Genomic DNA, 24440 nt, shown 5'->3' with positions numbered 1-24440 from the left:
CAGACCTTACCATAAAATAGACCTTGAAGGAAATACAATTTGGGGGGGGGGGGGGGGGGCGGAAATAAGATTTACTTACCTGGAACTTCTTCCAGCCCCTAACAGTCTATCAGGTCCCTCACTGTAGTTCCACTGGCCTCCAGAGTGAAGCTGTCCCTCCAAAAGTTCACTGACCAGAACTGTGGTCATGGGCTACTGCTTTCTTGGTCCCGCCCCCGGGTGGGAGCATTCTGCGCTTGCACAGTTCACAAAGACTTAAACTGTGCAAGCGCAGACCGCTCCAAGCAATGGGAGCTTGATCAATAGAGGTGCACAGACAAGCCAACACATGCGCAGTAGCCCTCGACCACAGCTGCAGTCAGGGTTCCTTTTGAAGGGACAGCGGCACCCTGGAGGGCAGAACTACAGTGGGAGGACCTGAGAGACTGCTAAGGGCTGGAAAAAGCCCCAGGTAAGTAAATCTACACCCCCCCCCTCTCCCCCCTCAGCTTGGATGCTCTTTAAGCTGCCCTTTAAGCTGGGTACAGAGTAACCTTTACCTGTGCAGGCATGTAGTTCAGCTATTTGCCAAGCAGCGTCTTCTGTGCTATTGTTACGATTTGCATGGAGTTTGTGCGCTGCACCTGGAGCAAACAGAAACAACGCACAAACCCTGCAACCAGGCAGAGATGTCACGGTTTAGGAAAAGACTGACAAACCAGGATTAAATGAATAATAAGAATTTATTATTAAATAACAATAGAATGATGCTGTGCATTAACCTCATGCATGAAAACAATCAGCATAGACTAGCAGGCAATGTATTCTATACACATACATGCACTGCAACCAATAATACAGGTAGATACAACAATAAGCATACAGAAAGGTATGAAAATCAGGGTTTATACAAGGACCTCTCTGCATAAGCGAGTTATGCAGAGTAGGTCCAGTGTATAGAACTGTGTGCACACGGACCCTGGATCCAAATAATAAGCACAATAAATATATATATATATATATATATATATATATATATATATATATATATATATATATATATATATATATATATATATATATATATATATATATATATATATATATATATATATATATATATATATATATATATATATATATATATATATACATATATACAGGATAACGGAGGAGACACACGGATAGTCAGGCAAGCAAGGTCATACACAGGAGATCAAACAGTACAGTAATCGCTAGGCAAAGAGTAGTCGGAATACAAGGCACAAGGTCAAAACACGGGAGATCAATACAGCAGGGAATCAAGGAACAAACACCAGAAACAGGGAACTCAGGTCAGGATGGCTAGGATCAGGAACAAAGAGCTAGCAAGCTCTGAGTGTTCAGGTGTGGCCTAAATACCATGCTGAAAGGCCATGTGATAGTCCAGGCCTCCTCCCTGTCTGTGAAGACATCTCCAGAGAGTCCACCCTCTGCTGGTGGGCAGAGGAAAGTTCAGGCTGTACATTCATAGAGGATGGTGACATCTGCTGGTAAAGCAGAGGTAGTACATACAGAAATCTATCAGCAGATGCAGATTGTAACATTACCCCCCCCCTCAAGGAGCAGCCTCCGGATGCTCCATTTGGACTTATGCCCACCTGGGTCCCAGAAAATACTGGCAAAGAGGCAGACTATAAATCGGTCAGCAAATGAGGCCACAACCCGGGTATTACCAGGCTGACTGGACAAAAGGACCCAGAGGCAATAGGACATGTTGCAAGTCACTCTGAAGACCTTTGGGTGACACAGAAAACTGAAGGACACCAGGAAGAGCCATAGATTGGACATCCATAGGAGCAAGGCATCTGAGGTCATTAAATAAAACAGAAAACTGGATGCCATCAGGAAGGGATGCATAATGGCCATGAACAGGAGGAGGAGCAGAATACCACCAGGACAGGCACCAGACAGGATCTCATCAGGAGAGGCATCAGCAGGAGCAGCAGATGGGAGGGCATCGGCAGAAGCAGGAACTGCAGACTTGGAGGCAACAGGAGCAGGAACTGCAGACTTGGAGGCAACAGAAGCAGGAACTGCAGACTTGGAGGCAACAGAAGCAGGAACTGCAGACTTGGAGGCAACAGAAGCAGGAACTGCAGACTTGGAGGCAACAGAAGCAGGAACTGCAGACTTGGAGGCAACAGAAGCAGGAACTGCAGACTTGGAGGCAACAGAAGCAGGAACTGCAGACTTGGAGGCAACAGGAGCAGGAACTGCAGACTTGGAGGCAACAGGAGCAGGAACTGCAGACTTGGAGGCAACAGGAGCAGGAACTGCAGACTTGGAGGCAACAGGAGCAGGAACTGCAGACTTGGAGGCAACAGGAGCAGGAACTGCAGACTTGGAGGCAACAGGAGCAGGAACTGCAGACTTGGAGGCAACAGGAGCAGGAACTGCAGACTTGGAGGCAACAGGAGCAGGAACTGCAGACTTGGAGGCAACAGGAGCAGGAACTGCAGACTTGGAGGCAACAGGAGCAAGAACTGCAGACTGTAGGTTATCAGGAGCAGGAACTGCAGACTGTAGGTTATCAGGAGCAGGAACAGCAGACTGTAGGTTATCGGGAGCAGGAACAGCAGACTGTAGGTAATCGGGAGCAGGAACAGCAGACTGTAGGTTATCGGGAGCAGGAACAGCAGACTGTAGGTTATCGGGAGCAGGAACAGCAGACTGTAGGTCATCAGGAGCAGGAACCGCAGACTGTAGGTCATCAGGAGCAGGAACCGCAGACTGTAGGTCATCAGGAGCAGGAACCGCAGACTGTAGGTCATCAGGAGCAGGAACCGCAGACTGTAGGTCATCAGGAGCAGGAACCGCAGACTGTAGGTCATCAGGAGCAGGAACAGCAGACTGGAGGCCATCAGGATGGATAAACTGAAAGTCATTTTCCAATAAAGCAGGCAAAGCAGCAGACTGGATAACAGTTTGTAAATGCAGGATATCTGGAGGAATCTGTGGGAACTGAGTACCAGAAAATGTTTTTGAGGACAAGCCATCAGCAGAGATGAGTGTGCATTTAGCCTCAGCAGAAAACTGTAGGAGCCCTCTTTCAGCAGATCATTGAGGGAGCTGGATCTCAGCAGGAGTCTGTGGAAACAGGGCATTAACAGGGGTCTGTGGTGCCTGAGTGTCAGACATCTGTGCGGGTTGAACTTCAGCATAAGTCTGTGCTCTAGCAGAAGTTGAAGGGCAAAGGGCATCAGCAGAGATTCGAGAAAGCTGGACCTTTGGCTGAGCGACTGGCTGGACCACTGGCTGCATAGCTGACAAGGCCTTTGGCAGAGCAATTAGCTGAACCTCAGATCGAGCAACCTGCAGACCAACTGATCGAGCACCCGGCTGGGCCTTTGGCTGAGCTGTGGAGTATGATTCTGCTGGAACGGCAGACTGAGACTTTGCCGGAGCGGCTGGCATGAGACTTTCTGAGACGTCTGGAGGACCCACTGCCGGACCAACTGACAGAGGTTCTGCCAAGCTGTCTGACTGGGCCACTGCCAAACTGACCAACAGGGACACTGCCAGGCCGACCGACAAGGACACTGCCAAATCTTCTGAAAGGGAAAACATTGGACTGACGGACACTGGTACTGCTGAGTTGACAGACACTGGTACTGCTGAGTTGACAGACACGGGTATTGCTGAGGAGACTGGCACAGGCAGGGCTGAGGAGACTGGCACAGGCAGGGCTGAGGAGACTGGCACAGGCAGGGCTGAGGAGACTGGCACAGGCAGGGCTGAGGAGACTGGCACAGGCAGGGCTGAGGAGACTGGCACAGGCAGGGCTGAGGAGACTGGCACAGGCAGGGCTGAGGAGACTGGCACAGGCAGGGCTGAGGAGACTGGCACAGGCAGGGCTGAGGAGACTGGCACAGGCAGGGCTGAGGAGACTGGCACAGGCAGGGCTGAGGAAACTGGCACAGGCAGGGCTGAGGAAACTGGCACAGGCAGGGCTGAGGAGACTGGCACAGGCAGGGCTGAGGAGACTGGCACAGGCAGGGCTGAGGTAACTGACATAACAGGAACAGCAGGCTGGAGTGAAGATGGATTATGTTTCGGTAAAGATACAGTTTGTAGATCTGCGGAAAACGGCAACATAGCTGTTGGAGTCTTTGCGGTGGTAACTGGAAGGATGGAGGCTGTAGGAAAATATTTCCGTTTAAACATAGATTTTTGACTCAGTCTAGAAGCAGGGGTGAGCTTAGCAAAGTCCTGATGTGCAGAAGAACAGGGCAGGTATGATGTAGGAAGCTGGAACGACCACGGAGTGGATCTAATCGCAGTCTGTAAAGGAGCAGTTTTTTTATGATTTTTGGATACAGGCAATTCCAAGTCCGTGGAACAGGTTACTGAGGACAGAGAGCATGTCTTTCCCTTGATGCCTGGGGCAGAATTAACAGGTGGTGTGTTCTGAAAATCATAAGAATGAGACAAAATTCTTTGCCAAGCGATTACTAAACCAGAACCTGATTCATATTTACAAGTCTTGTGATCAACCATAGACTGGACAGCCCGCATGCATGCAAATGTATATGAATCCCCTTTTTCTAGATAGAACTCAAGAAATCGATCCCAGTCACTCTTAAGGTAACCAAACATCTGATCAATCTGTTCAGGATGGAATACTGGATCAAAGCTGGTAAACTTATTGCTGGAACTGACAGGGTTAACATTGGCTGCTGAATGCTGCACAAACTGACTACCAGAAAACTCAGAAGGGTCTTTTTTATGCAAAATCTTTTTCCATTCATCAATCAAGGGAAGTATACGGTCAGACTTGCAAACATCCAGGTTCATCAGAGAAGTTGCAGATTTTATACATGCATCCAAAAAAGACTTCTCTTTTGTGGAATAGAATTCATTAAATGATTCCCAATCATACTTTAATTCATCATTCAGTGCATTAATTTCCCATCTACTGAATGGGGGATCCCAATCACTCTTAATGGGAGCTTGCAGATTACCCTGAGCATAATTGCAGGACTGAACTGTCTGTTTGGAAGTGACAGGAATATGATTAGTTTTAATTGGCTTGGTTTGGTTTATTACTGAGGAGGAGTTATTGCAATAGACAGGCAGGGATCTAACTTGAGTCCAGGAGGTAGAAGGATCTCTTACTGCAATTAGGGTTTGCAGAATCTGCAACAATGCTTGCATCTCAGATTCTGCAGAGTTGCCCTGCTGCATAAAAGATCTAACATGCATAACAATTTGCATTAACTCTTCACGGGAATATGCTGACAATTCCTTATAACACTCATATTGGTCTTCCTCTGCTAGCAAGGAGTAGAAGTTATTGTGCTGAATAGTCCAGTCAACTTCCAGAGCTGAAACAAATGAGATTCCAGTATTAATGGAAGTAGCAGGATCATGAGTGGGCTTAATTGATTGAATCTGGTCTATTACTGGCCAGGATTTGGCTTGATTCAAAGGGGCAGCAGGACAATTAATGGGGCCTGATAAATTACCCGGAACATGCATTGTGGAATAAGCAACTGAATTTTGTTGGGCTTCAGAACAACATTCATGCAAAACCGACAAAAAGTCTTTTAAATCATAAGGAAAGGTTCTTTCATTACTCACAGACTGAACCCATGAAATCAACTGCTGCAGATCCTCATATGAATCGTCTGCAAACGTATAATAGCAAAGTTTCCTTTTGTCTCTTGCTAGAATAGCATATTCAGACAGGTGCTTTAAATCCATGTCAATCATGGCTGGAGAAACAGGATCTCAGACCTTTTCCCAGTGACAAATTGTTCGGGCTAGCTCTTCTGTTACGATTTGCATGGAGTTTGTGCGCTGCACCTGGAGCAAACAGAAACAACGCACAAACCCTGCAACCAGGCAGAGATGTCACGGTTTAGGAAAAGACTGACAAACCAGGATTAAATGAATAATAAGAATTTATTATTAAATAACAATAGAATGATGCTGTGCATTAACCTCATGCATGAAAACAATCAGCATAGACTAGCAGGCAATGTATTCTATACACATACATGCACTGCAACCAATAATACAGGTAGATACAACAATAAGCATACAGAAAGGTATGAAAATCAGGGTTTATACAAGGACCTCTCTGCATAAGCGAGTTATGCAGAGTAGGTCCAGTGTATAGAACTGTGTGCACACGGACCCTGGATCCAAATAATAAGCACAATAAATATATATATATGCAGGATAACAATCGAGGAGGAGACACACGGATAGTCAGGCAAGCAAGGTCATACACAGGAGATCAAACAGTACAGTAATCGCTAGGCAAAGAGTAGTCGGAATACAAGGCACAAGGTCAAAACACGGGAGATCAATACAGCAGGGAATCAAGGAACAAACACCAGAAACAGGGAACTCAGGTCAGGATGGCTAGGATCAGGAACAAAGAGCTAGCAAGCTCTGAGTGTTCAGGTGTGGCCTAAATACCATGCTGAAAGGCCATGTGATAGTCCAGGCCTCCTCCCTGTCTGTGAAGACATCTCCAGAGAGTCCACCCTCTGCTGGTGGGCAGAGGAAAGTTCAGGCTGTACATTCATAGAGGATGGTGACATCTGCTGGTGAAGCAGAGGTAGTACATACAGAAATCTATCAGCAGATGCAGATTGTAACAGCTATGGAGTTGTAAGGCAGGAGGATGAACAGAAACCAGCTGCCAACTTCTGTACCAAAACATAACAACTGTGGTAGGACATAACGATCTATCATGCTGGTTCACTAATAACATTTGTGGGGACTTTGTAGGGGTAGGAGTTTGCAAACTCCAAAAAGTTAGATACTTACCTCAGTATCTACCATCCAGAGGCTTCCCGGATGCTTGTCAAACCCACCATTCCAGTACAGGGTCCCGATTCATCTTCTGGTCATGCTCCCATCCATGGATGAGCACATCTGGACTGGGCATGCACGATTAAAGTCCATGCATGCCCAGTAGAGAAAAACCGCTCAGGCATGGATTTTTTCCTCAGTGTATAAGATCTTCCTTCTACTGGGCATGTACAAACCTTACTCTCGCGTTCCCAGTCCGAATGCACTCTACCATAGCCAGAAGTGCGCATTAAAGGATACCCGAAGTGACATGTGACATGATGAGATAGACATGGGTATGTACAGTGCCTAGCACACAAATAACTAGGCTGTGTTCCTTTTTTTCTTTCTCTGCCTGAAAGAGAAAAAAAAATCAGATTTGTTTCATTTCATGCAAATTATTAATGCCAAAGACCGCAAAGTTCACAAACTAGCTCATTGAGTACTTGTATACTAGGGTTAGGAAAAGTGGGCGCAGACAATACCAGCCAAATACATACCCAAGCAACGCCGGGTCATCAGCTAGTCTTTAATAATGAACTATAGAAGGCCCTGCCTTTTCTCCAGGCTTTGTGTGTTTGCACATTCAGAAAGTCAAAAGTTTCTAGAGCCTCCATTTTTGTTTCACATTTAAAAAATGCAGTTTGGTAATTCTACAAATTCCCTACAGAATCACAGGGGGTTTAATTTTAATGGTAAATCCACCTCTACTGTTTAGAGCACAGGTGTCAAACACAAGGCCAGCGGGCTCTCCTTGCCATTATGTGGCCTTTGAGAGCTTCAAATGCCCATCATCGTAATCAGTAACAGAATGACAGCACACTGCCATCCAGGGGAGCACACTGGTGACAGTATTTCTGATTGAAACATTGTCAGTTTGAGCTGGGGTGCAGCAATAACACACAGGAACCTCTCAACTTAAAGAGACACATTATATACGGAATTTTATTTCTGTTTTCTTTTTTGCTAGAGAAGATCCTGCAGTAATGAATTAATCTCATCATCTACAAGATGCTGATAGGCTAAACCAGTAATGTGACAGCTGCAGCAAAATATGAGCGGCTATCGAAATATCTGTCGTCATGACTCATTTCAGTGCTGGTGGGACAGTCCCTTGTGCGAGAAAGCGGAGCAGTCACGGGACGGGTACATGAAATGACACTCAGTGGTGGCTGATGAGCAGATATCTCACAAGTGTGGTGACCGTGTTTATGCCAGGAACATGAAAGCTTGAGATAGACAATAGGTGTGCTTAGTAAACAGCTTTTTTGGGGGTTGCCACAGTTGTGAACCAAAGCTTTGCAATACTTTCACAACGTATGCTAGCCATGCATGAGCCAACAATAAAACACAAAAAAAGAGATGAAAGACCAAGAACCAATATAGTGTAGCTTGCTATAACAATTGGGGAATATGCAATTGCAGAGGTATACTCAGAATTGTGGGTCGCCAACAGTGACCGTTATCTGTGCAGGTGGGGAGAACAAACTTGATTCCACTCGGGTGAAAAGTCGCTCTCTGGATGGGTGACGGAACAAAGGAGTAAAACACAAGGTAAAGGGCCATCTGAGATGCTTCAGCTCCAGTTAGTGTGTCCTGACACTTCTGCAAAGCCCCTCGTAGTTGAAGCTCCAAGATGGGGGGAGGGGGGTGTTTGGTGGCAAACGTGTGCAATGTAAGGGTACATTTCCACTGGATTGCCATGTCCATTTCCAGAACAGCACCCATGCTGATGCAAATTTGAATCTGTATCCCTTCGTCGTGCCGTGCATGTCTATGGGGATTCAAATGTGTGCTGCGGAAAACTGCAGCATGTATAATTTTTTTTTTTTGCCTCCGAAATCGTGTGGGGAAAATGGCTGTGAGATTTGTGGTAAGTGGAAAAAGGCCCTCATTTTTGGGCTGGGTACACACTGCAGTGTGTGACAAATAGGAGTACGCAAAGGGACTTAAAGTAAATGGGACTAGATTTTTTTTTAAAAGGTAAGCAGATACTTACCTAAGGTGAGGGAAGGATTTGGGTCTTAATGCAAAGATTAAACATCTGATTCCCCCAGAGGATCTTCCAACCCTAGTCCACGCCTTCATCACATCACGGCTGGATTACTGCAATGCCCTTTATGTTGGCCTCCCTAAAAAGGACCTGCGTCGCCTGCAATTAGTGCAGAATGCTGCTGCCAGATTGCTAACAAACCAGCCTCGCCACTGTCACATTACACCGATCCTTCGCTCACTGCACTGGCTACCAGTAGAATGGAGAATACTCTTCAAGATTAGACTTCTGACATTCAAATCCCTGCACAATCTGGGCCCTGGATACATGAAGGACCTGCTGAAGCTGCACCACACCTCTCACAACCTCAGATCAGCAAGTTCTATAAACTTGGTCACTCCCAGAGTGCACCTCAAAAAATCTGGAGATAGAGCCTTCTGTCATGCTGCCCCTACTCTTTGGAACTCCCTGCCACACCCAGTAAAGACAGCACCATCCCTGGAGCTATTCAAATCCAGACTGAAAAGCCACCTGTTTAGCCTGGCATTTCCAGACTTATAAAATTCTTCCTCTGTACCACGATGGTCTGAGCCATGCTTATGCGCTTTGAGTCCCATGGGAGAAAAGCGCTTTACAAATGTTAGTTGTTGTTGTTGTTGTAGTAATGAGCCTCTCCTCTCCTGCTGCCCTCGGTGCATCGCTGGCTCCCCTGTTTAAATCCCCCGCTGCAGGGGACTTCGGGAGCCGAGTTTATGGGCAGGGAGGAAGTGTCAGTTCCTCTCCCCTAATCCATCCCTAGGAACGTCACTCCATGCTGATGGTTCCCGATGTCACTATAATTAACTGCAACGGCACACAGCGCAGGAGAGCTGCGATGTGTGTGGGCTTGAGGGGATTGAGCTCAGAATGATAGTGCACTATGGGAGTAACTAGGGGAGAGGAACTGCCACTTCCTCGCTGCCCATAATCAACGTTCTGCTCAGTCAAAGATTACAGCTGAGCAGAGAGGGGGCCACAGGGGGGCGCTGGAGGCTGCGGATGATGCTGTGACAAATGTCACAGCACCGCACGTAAATCGTCATTAAAAGTAAGCTAAAACATTTTCAGTTCAGCGGTTGTACTTATACTAGATGGCCCTAGGTCACTCAGGGCTGCCTCTGGCAGGAATCTAGTGCATATGGCAGTCCCCGATCCCCCCTTCCCAAAGGTGTTGGCAAGAGATGATCCAGCTGAGCGCAGGCATGAGCATTATTCTCCTCCATTCACCTACAGCTCTGTTGTGTGCTGCGCGTCGTCCCTTCTCCCACCATGGCAACAGAATGTGTTACTAGTCTGCAAGCTAGTGACGTGTGTACAGCACTCTGCTCCCAACAGTCGCCCTAGGGATCAAGTCCCGATCACTTTGGGCGAAGAGAGAGCTAAAGCATGCAATTAATAAGAATAAAGATTAGTTAAAATTAATGTGATTAATCATACAATTTATTGTGCCGTGACAGGATCCTTCCTAAAGCCTGGAACCCACTAGAGCATTTTTTTAGCGTTTTGGGAGCGCTTTCAGTCGCTAGCGATTTCCCTAAATGCTCTAACAATGGAAATGGAAGGGACAGATTCCACTAGAGCGATTGCGATTAAGGAAATCGCAATCACAGGACATGCAGCATTTTGGGAGCGTTTCCATTCTAATGAATTGTATAAGAGCTGGGAAATCGCTTCCAAAATCGCTTGCAAACCGCTATCACAAATCGCTAGCGATTGCGATAGCGCTTTGCACTTTCTAGTGGGTTCCATGCCTCATAATTGCTGGGAGAGTAGTATAGTCACATGACCCACTCTACTGATTTGTTATTTTGCCTTGACAGTATCCTTCTTACAGCTGCTGGGAGCCTACTGCTGGAGGTAGGTCCTCATCTCCAAACTCTGCTTTCTGCAGTACCCCTCCTTTCACCCCAAAATTAGTGGGGTTGATTAGCAGCCTGCTAATCAACCCCACTAATTTTGGCCACGCCTCCCTTTGACATGTATATTGGGAGCAGTGGTGACTGGCAACTCATGTATTAGCAGTGCAGGTCACACGACCATGGTGCTGATTGAATTGGTTACACCTTTGCTCTAGAGCAGGGGTAGGGAACCTACGGCTCGGGAGCCAGGTGTGGCTCTTTTGATGGCTACATCTGGCTCACATACAAATCAGTAGCAGTTGATTCAGTATGCTACACTAATCAAGCAGCAGAGCTTAGTGTGGCACTGCAAGTAACATTTTCTAAGTAGGCACATTACTGCTGTAGCATGCACTACTAACTTTCTCGCTCTCCCCGAAAATGAACAGCTATTTCAATTGTCCCACTCCACTCGGGTCCCTGTCAGGTCTAGTGAATTTTTAGGACGAGATCCCTGCACTTTGATTGGCCCAATAGGCTGCCTGTCACTTCACAGGCAGCCTATTGGACCAAAGTGCGGGGATCTCATTCTACAAAGTGAATCAGCTAGCTATTTGTACAAGCTGTTAGTCGGTATTTCTCCTGTCTGGCTCTCAGAGAAATTGCTGATGTTGGTGAATCCCAGCATATTGTATGGCTCTCAGGGAAATACATTTTAAAATGTGTTGTTTATGGCTCTCTTAGCCAAAAAGGTTCCTGAACCCTGCTCTAGAGGATGGTCCTAATGGCAATAAGTATAGCTCACAACTGTCCCTCTTTTGTAAGGAACAGTCCTTATTTGGGACCCCTTTCCCTCTGTCCCTCTTTCCTCCTCATTTGCCCCTCTTTCAGGACTATGACCCTCTTTGTATGTAAATATATGTATATTTTTCTTCTAAAAAATGTGTTTGATTGACTCTAAACTTTATTCCCATTTTTTAAATTGATATATTACTATATATGACTAATTTTAAAATGTTAATAGGAAGGAAAATGAACCAGGATAGAAAGGACCAGTGTGGTTTGAATTATAAAACAAAATTCTTCTTATGAAATCTTTATGTTATGCGTAGGGATGCTCATTCGGATTCCGCGGAAATGCAATTTCCGAAATTCGATTTTCTCAAAAACTATAAGGTCTTTTTGAAAAAAAATTTTTGCATCTTGTTCACAAGATTCAGTTTATTAAACCCTGAAAATGTGGTGTTTCTAGGACTTACGGGGACTTTGCTATTAACCGCTAAAGTTGGCAGATTTTTACTGTAAAGTAAAATGCAGAAAATCTGCATCTGCCTATTTTCTGCATTTATATTACAGTAAAAATCCGCCGACTTTACTGGTTAATAGCAAAGCCCCCGTAAGTCCCAGAAACACCAAATTTTTAAGGTTTATTAAACAGAATCTTCTGAACAAGATGCAAAAAAAAGTTTTCAAAAAAGACCTTTATAGGTAGTTTTTGAGAAAATCTATGTTAAAGTCGGGCGGAATTTCCACGATTTCCGGCGGAAATTCCGCATTGGAATGCGGAAATTGGTACCGGAAAGCGTAATCGGTAATTGCCAAAGCCGGAATGCAGAATTGCCGCGGAATCGGAAATTGGCATTTCCGACCATCCCTATGACTAGGGGTGTGATTGGGCGTGATCAGGGGTGTGGCAGGGGTGTGGCTTAAGTGTCCCTCTTTCTCATCTCAAAAAAGTTGGGAGGTATGCATTAAGTCAGTTTCCTTTATTTTTATTGGATCTTTCTTCTTCTCTTGAAACAATCGTATGAGCCTCATTTTGGCAGCATCCAATAAGGGATGCAGACGTTGCACCTGCACCAGGGACCCTGGAGAGGGGCCCACCCAGGGCCCTCCTTCATCGATTGAATTGTCTCTTCATTGGAGCAATGTTGGCAATGACCACCTCTATAACTTGCACCAGGGCCCATAGCTTATTAGTAAAGCCACTGCCTCAAACAAAGTTTAGAAATACATATTTTGCAAGTCAAATAAGGGATTTTGTTTCTCATCTCATTTTGAGTTGTATTTCACATGTTGTCATGTCAGTTACACACAGAGGAAGTGTTTGAAAAGCCAAAAACATTTGAGGTCACCTTCCTTCCTTTTGTGTTTCACACCTTACAGTATGTCCCCAACTACAGTACTGTTCAGTCATGCTGCAGACAAGCCCGCTATAAGACCCCCATTTCCTTCCACATGGTGACTCATCCTCTGCTGACGGCAGTTCAGGTGACCAAGAGGTTCATCAGCCACTTTTTCCAGCAAGATTCCCCACACACATTTCAGTGCTTTGAAAATATATATATATATTTTTACAGAGGTACAGACTAACCAGCAAGCTCATGGTGACCAGGAACTCATTGGAGTGTGTAAGGTCCTAAAAGCCCCCTTACTAAAACGCTTTTTTTTTTACTTACAGAGAAACTGCATGCTACAAATGTATGTACAGTTACTACTGTCTTATGGTGGCCACTAATGATCCAATCTTTTTCATCCAATCTTACCAAATCTATGTAGTATAAAGGTGGCCACTAACGGTCAAATTTCTAGCAAAAAATCATTTGCGCGATCAGAAATTCTGATCGGAAATGAAATATTGTAATAAATTGTTCGCTACACCATCAACTAACCAATCTTTGCTTCCTATCTATCACAACCAAAAAGAAAATTCAAATTTTGGTTCGACGAAAATTCATTCGGGCGACATTTTTTTCACTCGTTCATAATCGATTGTGTCCATTAATGGAGGTTATTTACAACCAATCCGATCAGAATTTCTGATCGCTCTAACGATTTTTCGCTAGAAAATGTGATGTTAGTGGCCACCTTAAAGTGAACCTTAAGTCAGATAAAAAAAATGAGTTTTACTCACCTGGGGCTTCCCTCAGCCCCCTGCATCTGATCGGTGCCCACGTAGAGTCCCTCCGATCCTCCTGGACCCTCCGGCGGCCACTTCCGGTTTCGCCGTCAGGACCCGACAGGCTGGGAATGCGAGTGATTCTTCGCATTCCCAGCCACAATAGCTCCCTCTATGCTGCTATAGCAGCCCTCTATGCCCTCTGTCAGGTCCTGACGGCGAAACCGGAAGTGGCCGCCGGCGGGGACAGGAGGATTGGAGGGACACGGTGAGGGCACCGGACAGCTGCAGGGGGCTTTTTTTTGGCTTAAGGATCGCTTTAAGGGTAAATTTAGTGAATATAGTGAATGGATACTTCAGGCAGTTACCTTATATTACATAGAAATGGTAAGATTGGATGAAAAAGATTGAATCATTAGTTGCTACCTTTATAAGCTATAGGCTTTCCAGACATTAGCGGTTCTGGATGCTAGCCTGGCTTCAGCGACATAGAGATAATTTCCATATTCAGTAGCTGTGCATTGTGGGTAACCACAGATGTTCACTTAAAGCTGAATTATCGCAAGTACCTTCTGTTTTAAGAAGACAAACCACACTAAGCATTGTTTTTTAGTAGGAGGGCTTTTCGGTCTATTTTAGTCTCTTATACTTTCCTTGTGGTTTTGGGCAGCCCGAGCTGCTTGGTTACTCTGTTGTACTGGTCCAAGCCCCTATCCCATACAGCCATATCAATCCTTGCCATGCATTGAGGAGCACCACCAGTCTGAAACAGGCTCTCTGCATATTGGGTTGATGTGGCTCTGTAAAATGTATACGTTATGGGCTTGCTATGCACCAAGGGTTGTGGATATAAGCCTGGCTTACTGTGTTGTACTGGTCCAAGCCCTATCCCATACAGCCATATCAATCCCTGCCACGCACTGTGGAGGACTAAAAGTCCAAAACAGGCTCTCTGCAAGTGGGCTTTGTATGGCTCTGTAAAATGTAAAGCTACAGGTTTGCTAGACACCAGTGGTTCTGGATGCTAGCCTGGCTTCAGGGGTATCAGTAGCAGTGCATTGTGGGTAACCACAGATGTTCACTTAAAGAGGAACTCCAATGAAAATAATGTAATAAAAAAGTGCTTCATTTTTACAATAATTATGTATAAATGATTTAGTCAGTGTTTGCCCATTGTAAAATCTTTTAAATCCCTGATTTACACTCTGACATTTATTACATGGTGACATTTTTACTGTTGGCAGGTGATGTAGCTGCTGCATGCTTTTTTGGCAGTTGGAAACAGCTGTAAACCGCTATTTCCCACAATGCAACAAGGTTCACAGAAAGGAAACTGCCAGGAGTACCACGGTCCTCAGAGTTTCTTGTGGGAGGGGTTTCACCACAATATCAGTCACACAGCGCCCCCTGATGGTCTGTTTGTGAAAAGGAATAGATTTCTCATGTAAAAGAGGGTATCAGCTACTGATTGGGATAAAGTTCAATTCTTGGTCGGAGTTTCTCTTTAAAGCTGAAATATTGTAAATTCTGCCTGTTTTAGGCAAACCACACAGCATTGCTTTTTAGTAGGAGGGCTTTTCAGTCTCTTTTAGTCCCTATACTTTCCTTGTGGTTTTGGATCACCCCGAGCTGCTTGGTTACTGTGTTGTACTGTCTTATAATGACGCTACTAATTGCTAGTTATGTCTCTTACACAAAGAAAGATAGACATGTACAGTGGTGTGTTAAACCCTCCCTCCAGTTATTATTTGTTGTCCCCTTTCTATCTGTTACCTGGATGTTTGACTCTAGCCACAGTGCTCTACCCTCCCAATATTTCTTGTTTCAAAGCGAATGTAAACAAAAATAGCAAAACACCAAATCACAAATATGAAAAATGCGGGAAAATGCAGTAGGAAATCCCACCCTTAAGGCCACTCGTCAGTTATTCTGTGCATTTTGCACAAGAAAACTGAGAACTAATGTTAATCAATGGGCTAGTTCACACTGGAATGCATTTTTCCCATGCAGAAAAACAACTTACAGCAATGCAGCTCTGTCCAACAACTCATGCAGGAAATCCGACACACAGAAAAACTGATAGACAAGCGTGAGTCCAGCCTTAGTAATACATATCATTGTATATTCAGAAGGAGGGGGGTTAGGGTGTAGGGTGCAGTTTCTAGACTAAAATGCACCCAGGGCGAGGGTGTAAAAATTGCGCCCCCCCCCCCCCGTATAGGTAGCCAGCTATATGTCCCCCCCCAAGTATAGGTGGCCAGGCATAGGTGAGCCAGTAAAGTTGCCCCCAGTATAGGTTAGCCAGGTAGTTGCCTCCAGTATAGGTAGCCAGTATAGTTGCCCCCAGTATATGTTAGATAGGCAGGCACCCCCCCCCCCCCCCGGTATAAGTTAGTTAAGTAGGTGCCCCCAGTACAGGTTAGCTAGGTAGGTGCCTCCAATATAGGTAGCCAGTATAGTTGCCCCCAGCATAGGTTAGATAGGTAGGTGCCCCCAGTATAGGTTAGTTAGGTAGGTGCCCCCAGTATAGGTAGCCAGTATAGTTGCCACCTGTATAGGCTAGCTAGGTAGGTGCCCCCAATACAGGTTAGATAAGTGCCCCCCAGTATAGGTTAGATAGGTAGCTGCCCCCCAGTATAGGTTAGATAAGTAGCTTCCCCCCAGTATAGATTAGATTAGGTAGCTGCCCCTCAGTATAGGTTAGATTAGGTAGGTGCCCCCAGTATAGGTTAGATAGGTAGCTGCCCCCCAGTATAGGTTAGATAGGTAGCTGCCCCCCAGTATAGGTTAGATAGGTAGCTGCCCCCCAATACAGGTTAGATAAGTAAGTGCCCCCAGTATAGGTTAAATAGGTAGCTGCCCCCCAGTATAGGTTAGATTAGGTAGGTGCCCCCCAGTATAGGTTAGATAGGTAGGTAGGTGCCCCCCAGTATAGGATAGATAGGTAGCTGCCCCCCAGTATAGGCCGCCGGTCTCCTCCTCTGCAATGTAGCCGCTGATACACACGCTGCTTCCTGTAAGCAGCGTGTGTATCAGCGGCTACATTGCAGAGGAGGAGACCGGCGGCTAGTGAGCGGCGATCGGATCCAGGGAGGTGAGTAACTGTGTATAGCAGCTGCAGCTCTTCCCTGCCCGTTCTGCTGCAGTCCGAGGGGGGGAGCATGGAGAGCGGCCTGGAGAGAGGGAGGGAGAGGTCGGGCTGCCCTCCCCGGCCCGCGGCTCCCCCCTGCCATCACAGCGCCCCCCCTTCCTCTGCGCCCAGGGCAGTGGCACGGGCCGCATGGCCCTAGAAATGGCCCTGGTGCAGTCGGGTAGTGTTAGGCATCGGTAGAGGCAGTGGTGTAGCTAGAGATCACGGGGCCCCATAGCAAAACTTTTATAGGGCCCTCAGATGTAGGCACTCTTGAGCACTGGCACCTGCCCCACCTTATGGATATGAGTAATTGGGAAATTTACATTCTCGTGCAATCAACACTACACATAGTTCATAGGAACTGAGACAAAGTCAGAGGGTGGAGAAACACAAGAAAGTTAATGGTGAATACCTATAGTACCTACCTAAGTACCACCTGGGCAGTGGCAGCTCCAGGATTTTATTTTTTTTTTGGGGGGGGGGGGGGTGCTATGCAGGTGCTGGACTAACTTCGTGTTCCTGACTGTGCATGATGCCTATCAACCCTGTTATTTTTGCCGCGGTATAACCGCCACAAAAAAATGGCCGTGGCCATGACCAGATGAGGGCTGAGCTAACTGTAATTTAAAAGTGCAACGCAAAGACAGTGGGCCCTAGTTTTGGTGACCCTTTTTCCAGAAAATTCACATAATTGTGCAGGTTTTCTCCAGAAGATACATGTAATGTGAGCAGATTTGCCCAGAAAATACGTTTAATCATGTCTGCAGATTTGCCCAAAAAAAACGATCAATTTTGTCGGCAGATTTGCCCAGACAATACATTCAATCACGTTGGCAGATTTGCTCAGAAAATATGTTCAATCATGTTGGCAGATTTGCTCAGAAAATATGTTCAATCATGTCAGCAGATTTGCCCAGAAAATACGTTCAATCATGTCGGCAGATTTGACCAGAAAACACGTTCAATCATGTCAGCAGATTTGCCCAGAAAACATGATCAATCATGTCAGCAGATTTGATCAGAAAACACGTTCAAATTATTATGTGGCATATTTGACCAGAAAACACGTTCAATCATGTGGCATATTTTACCAGAACATACACCATGTCGGCAGCAGATTTGACCACAAAATATACTTGTTAAATAAAAAACATAAAAAAAAACATTTACTCACGTGCAGAAAACCTCCTGTCCCGGCCTCCGGCCGGCGCGCAGCTCCCACGATCCTCTGCAGCCAGCTAGCAACGTTTCTGACTTCCTCAGCTGAAACTCCTGCGCTGAGAGCAGGGCTACGGGAAAATTTTAGGAGGTGCTTCAGCACCCCAAAGTACCCCCTTGGAGCTGCCCATGCACCTGGGCCCCCTCTTCTCCAGGGCCCCATAGCAGCTGCTATAGCTATTGCTACACCTCTGGGTAGAGGGAGGGCTTGCATGCAAAGAAGGTTAGGTGATAGTAAGATCAGTAAAAATTACTGATATTCTACTATCAGAATTAGTCACTGCCCAATATTTGAATATCAGTACTTTTACCGATATTCTATAAGTGGCTTTCCCCAGTGCCCAAATTACAGCTGCACCCTTTTTCCATGTACTCCCCAGGACCACTATACACATGGAGGTAGGTACCTTTGGGGAGGGGGGATTACTAGCCAGCTTTTCTTGCCCACGGGGGGGGGGGGGGAAGCAAAAACAAAGGGGCCTAATGCCGCTTATGGGAAAGGGGAGAGTGGGGTAGAAGGGCCCCATGTAATTATTGCCCCGGCCCCATTGGCCTAGAATTGGCTCTGTAAGTGCCAGGGAATCCTACTATACTGCATTATATGCCGGCAACCACAAGGGGCGCCGCGTAAGTGAGGAAGAAGAGTGCGGAGACAACATCAGACATTGGACAGGTAAAGTATTAATGCACAGGCACTGAGGGGGTACATCTACAATGGGGGGGGGGATGCGGCCAGGGGTGGCAAGGGGACAAGGCAGCATTACAAGGTCGATTCCTAAAAGATCTCATGGTAAAACTTATTGGGAATCAGCCTGCAGTTTTTGGCAGCCAATAGATCTTTCTCCAATCAGATTTGATCAGAGAGGTATCTGTCTCTTGGTGGATTGGCTGTCAAGTGCCAATATCCCTTGATATACAGTATGGTCACCTTTAGGGCAACCTTGATGACCATTGCTGACAGGGCCGGCGCTACCATTAAGGCAAAGGAGGCAGCTGCCCCAGGGCCCCAGAGCTTGTAGGGGCCCCCAGTTCAAATCGGCCTTATAGTTTTTGAGAAAATCATTTTAAAGTTTCAAAGGAAAAACAATACACATTTAAAAACCTGCCGACTTTAATGGTTAATAGCAAATCCACCTTAAATGCTAGAAACCCTAAATTTGCAGGATATGTTAAGGAGATCATTAGGAATAAGAGGAAAAAACAATTTTTCAAAAAGACCTTATAGTTTTTGAGAAAATCGATTTTAAAGTTTAGAAGGAAAAAAGTATAGTTTTAAATGCGGTAAATGTCACTTTTAGTAGCAAACCTAACGGTAGTGTAATTTTACATGCATCAAACGAAAGCGCAATCAATTTCCTGACGGGGTTTCCAGGGGGTCTATACGCAGCCGCAGCGCTTTGGCCAGGGATCGCTATACAGCCGCAATATGGCTGTATGAAGATCCCTGGCATTTTTTCCTATTTTCCCAATTTTTTTTTTATGTTTAGAGTGTGGGAATTTTTTTTTTAATTATGTGGGGTCCCCCCTCCTGAAACTTTTTAACCCCTTGTCCCCCATGCAGGCTGGGATAGCCAGAATGTGCAGCTCCGACCGATGGGGACTTCACACCCTGACTATACCAGCTGCAAAAAAGGTCCCCTAATGCCGATTTTTGTTCCGTGGTATATGTTGGGGGGGGGCAGGTTTATTTTGCCCTGGGGCCCCACTGTTGCTTAAACCGGCCCTGATTGCTGACCCCTTTTTACATTCCCAGTGGTTTGTCAAACATTAGTAAGGCAGATCAATGAAACGCAATGGAACAGGATTCTCAAAACACTGGAACAAACCTTGAGGTTTTACAAAATCTAATACCCGTATATACTCGGCTATAAGTCGAGAAATTTAGGTCTGATCTACTTTTGTAAAGTAGGGGGGTCGACTTATACTCGTGTCAGACCTAAATTTCTGACTTGTAGCTGAGTATCAATTGACCCCTCTGCTCTGCATCTGCTGCAGTATGATCCCACTAGTGCTGCCAGCCAAGCGGATTTTATCCCCCTGCTCTATGATTCCTAGATGCCACAATGCTGTGCCCCCCTGCAAGCAGGAGAATGGACTAACCCCCGCTCATTACTTATTCTCTCAGGCGGCAGCTGAGAATGCTGGTCCCCGCTGAGCATGTGATGCTCCGGCGGCTGCCGGGGTAGGAGCCGCTCACTTTTCCCCATTAAAATGAATAATACAGCTCTCTCCCTGGCACTCGCTGTATGTGCTGACACTTCAGGGAGGAGCAGCAATTAGATGGGCATGGGACAATGATGAGAATGGCGGGGGGCGGAGATTAAATCGCCGGTGTCCTGTCATGAAATGCTGCTTGCATCAGGGATAGGCAGGTGAGGACAGTGATCGGTGGCTGGAACGGAGGGATTTAGAGCGGCTCCTACAACCGCTGCGGGAGTAGAAGCTGCTCTAAAAATCCTTCTGTTCCAGCCACCGATCACTGTCCTGACCTGCCTATCCCTGATGCAAGCAGCTTTTCATGACAGGACACCGGCGATAAAGCTTCATTGACAGTGCGGTATCCTCTATACTCCCTCCTTTCCGCTCTCTGTCCAATAGTACAGCGCGACTCCCGATGTCACATGACACATGAAGTCACATGACATCAGGAACCGGAGCTGTACTATTGGACAGAGAGCGGCATGAATGGAGAGTGTATAGAGGATTCAGCGCTGGCAATCGAACTGTAAGTGTTGGCTTCTGCTGCAGTGCTCACTGTGATCGCACAGAGGGGGGGGAGAGAGGATGGAAGCACAAAATAGTTTAGCATTGCGGGGAAGGGGACAGAAAGAAGCTGCCTTCCCAGCGCATAACATTACAGAGTTGTGCTGGGAGGGAGGGGGGATTTTCAGTGTGTTGCAGGTGATTTAGCACTGTGGGGAGGGATAGAGAGATGCTGGCTGCTGGGGCTCTGGGAAGGGTTTATTGTTTAAAGCAGACCTGATCTCAGATCTTTCTCTCTGCTCTAAAAGATATGCAATAGCATGATATCCTTTAAAAGAAAAATGCCTTTTGTTTGCAGATGAATTGCAGAATTTGTATCAGCTGTAGTGTGTCTACTTCCTGCTTTCATGGAAGCAGGCATATTGTTAACATCCTGTGCTTTCAAATGAGTTTATCTGCCTTGTCAGGTGACACAGAGAAGAGATCAAATTACAACTTGTTATTAGACACAGATGAGTAGGGATTAGACAGGCTAAACTCTCTTAATACATACAGTTTGCATTTCTCTATGTTTTCATTATGTCTTGTGCAAGGCTTCAAGTCTACTGTGCAGCCATTAACTTTGCTAGATAGACTTATACTTGAGTTATTAAAAAATTCCAGCTTAAGAGGGTCAAATAGTGGGGTCGACTTATACACGAAGTCGACTTATATCCGAGTATATACGGTAATTGGCTTGATTTGAAAACTCAGTTGTTGTTTTTTCCCGCCTCTCCAATCTTGTGAATCAGCCATTTCAAACTGTCAATTCATTACATAAGGACATTTCCACAAGGTGTAGCTTGGCTGACTGACACACATTAATAATTCACCGACCTGCTGTTCCATGAATAGTATGCTGGAACTAGTGAGTCATGATTGTTTGTTAACGCTGTACTTCCCATGTTGTCCAGCAATCAGTAATTATAACCCACCTGACCTTCTCCACAACACTGTAAATGCTGATTAAATAGCTATTTTCCATCTTTTCCTAGTTGAGCTGTGATTTGTGTCATCAATAACAGATACGGCAAATCAATAGCGGATACAATGAATTACTCATTATTTTGATAAGAGGTGTCATGTCTTGTAGCATTTAGGACTACGTTCTGCAGGCCGTAATCCAACAGACTTCCCTTTTTTTATTCTTTGCTTTTTCTGTTCAGGTCTAGATCAAATTTCTCCCCAGGTAGTCAGTCCTCCATTAGAAATAAATTATGCTTACAAGTTTTCCAACAGAACAGATCCGCAGAGGTGGAGGCTGATACATCAGCCACTATTTATAAAAACTTGTACTGGAGGCCAGGGGGCGGGAAAGAGGCATACATGAAAAAAGGTGCCTGGAAAAAAGGCCGGAGGGGATTGTTGCTATAAGAATATCACTAAAATTACTGATATTTTACTGCTGGATTCCAATAGTAAAATATTGGTACTGTTTACCAATAGTTTACTATAGCTAAACCTGACCCTACTCTCACATAGAACCCTCCCTCTAGCAATGCCTAACCCTAAGGCCTTGTTCACATCTGCTGCGCTGAAAAACATGTGAAAGCGCGTGGTAAAAAACGTATGCGCTTGTGCGCGCTTTAGTGCGCGTTTCTGTGCGTTGCGCTGCGCTTCTTTAAAGCATGTTTTGCTTATTGTAGCAGTAGCAGTTGTCCATAAAACTTTGTTTTTCTATGTAAATGTACTTTTTTCTCCAATTAGGGATAAAAAACGCATGCGCTTCTATGCGCTTGTACGCGCTTCTATGCGCTAAAAAAGCACACCCATTCACTTGCATTGATGTGCGCTTTACAGCTTAGCGCACAGAAATGCATGCAACCCTACGTTTTTGTAACGCTGCTCAGCGCAGCGCATAGATGTGAACCAGCTTCATTTAGTTGCATGGGAAAATCAATACCTTGCTGATCGCACAGGGCAGTGTGCTGTGAAAAGCGCACAGAAATGGCCATGATGTGAACGAGGCCTAAGACCTTCCTGGGGATGTCTAACCCTAAGACATCCTTTTTCTTCTTCTTGCACGTGTCCTTTAAGGGGCCAGAGACTAATGGTCTTGAAGAGGTCAAAGGGAATTGAATTATTATTTTTATTCATATTATTGGTGTTTATTGATACCGTTCTGACATGGGAATGCATGTGCGTGTAATACATATACTCTCTTTATAAGTATACACTCTATAAACATACCTTAACTGTAAATAATACACATTAACACATGTATGCGGCAGCCTTTTCTTTATTGGGGTACGACACATTTAACTTTTGTAAACCTAACCATATAAGCTACCAACAACCTTTTATGTTTTACTTTACTGTGACAGTTCATCATAGTACATTGATTGAAAGGTTTGTGGACCCAGCCCAAACCCCATCCAGTCCTTTAGAAATAAAACCTACCCAATGTTGACGAAAGACTGCCACAGTCACTTATCTGAAAAAAGAGAGTGGGCGGGCTCTCAACATCTGTCACAAAATTCCGTAGGACACCCAACAGCAGATCCATATAAAGGCTCCCACCAAGATGGAGGATGGAGATGCTACCCCATTGGTGGAGGAAGAAAAGGAGGGAAGGAAGGATGACCAATCCAGGGAAGCGACTTACTAGTGGTCCAGAGGCTCAAGCACCCAAACAGCAGGCAAGCTAGGACTCCTGATGCCTGTAGTACAAAGCACAGCCAATACCAGAGAACAGGCTCTAATGACCATATACATTAATAGGTCCACAGCATTGCTATGTATGCTACAGCTCTATGCGGACTGGTGCCAAGTTTACATTTATACTTTTTCTGCCTTTGGACAACTTTCTTTTTGCTTGCTCTTCTTGTGCAGCAGTTCCCCTCCTGTTGCATGTGCAGCCCCTTCTTATGTCTGTAACATCCATGTACAGCAGCCTCCCTTTTACATATACAGCTACCTTGAGCAGCAGCTCTCCTCTGTCGTTTATTGCGGTTCATTTGCAGCCTCCCCTTCAATTTGCATTTTTCTCTTGCATACTCCTCTTGCATACTCCTTTACCCATACTCATCCACTTCCTTGTCTAGCGGCTGCTCAAGGCAAAGGCCTTTGTGGCCTTTCCAGAAATTTGGCCCTGACTGCTGCACCATAGCCGTGTCACTAACTGCCATAGTCTTAGTCAGATGTCCTTATCATAGTCTAGATCCAGTTTGAGGGGAGCCAATAATATTACCTGTATGTTGTGGTCATAAACATAGTGCTTCACAAATCACGTGTGTCCTTTTGATGTTACTATTTTTTGTGCAACTAAATTTTTGTTTCATGATTTATTTAGGATAAGTATTGTAATAAAGGACAACTGAAGCGAGCGGGATTTGGAGGCTGCCATATTTATCTCCTTTGAAGCAATACCAGTTGGCACCCTGCTGATCTTACCCACACGTCTTGCTGGAAAAACATAGATTAATGTTGATGTTCTATCTTTATAGTAGTGTATAATGTCACTAATAGGGATGATCGGAACCAGCAAATTCCGTTCCGCCGGAAATCACGGATTCCGGCAGTGTTCAATTCTGTCGCTATGAACAAGGTTATTTTAGCGATTTTTTTTTAATTTTTCCAATGGAATCTGGAATTCTGCCGAATTTTGTACAAATCCAGCGGAGTGCTGGATTTGTACAAAATTCGGCGGAATTCCGGATTCCGTCAGAAAAATTTAAAAAATCGCTAAAATAACCTTGTTTATCCTATATGGTAGCCCATAGTCCCTATTAACTGTTCACTTTGTCCTTTCTT

This window comes from Hyperolius riggenbachi, chromosome 1, assembly GCF_040937935.1.
Source record: "Hyperolius riggenbachi isolate aHypRig1 chromosome 1, aHypRig1.pri, whole genome shotgun sequence".
NCBI classification, from domain to species: domain Eukaryota; kingdom Metazoa; phylum Chordata; class Amphibia; order Anura; family Hyperoliidae; genus Hyperolius; species Hyperolius riggenbachi.
This window is presented reverse-complemented; position numbering follows the sequence as displayed.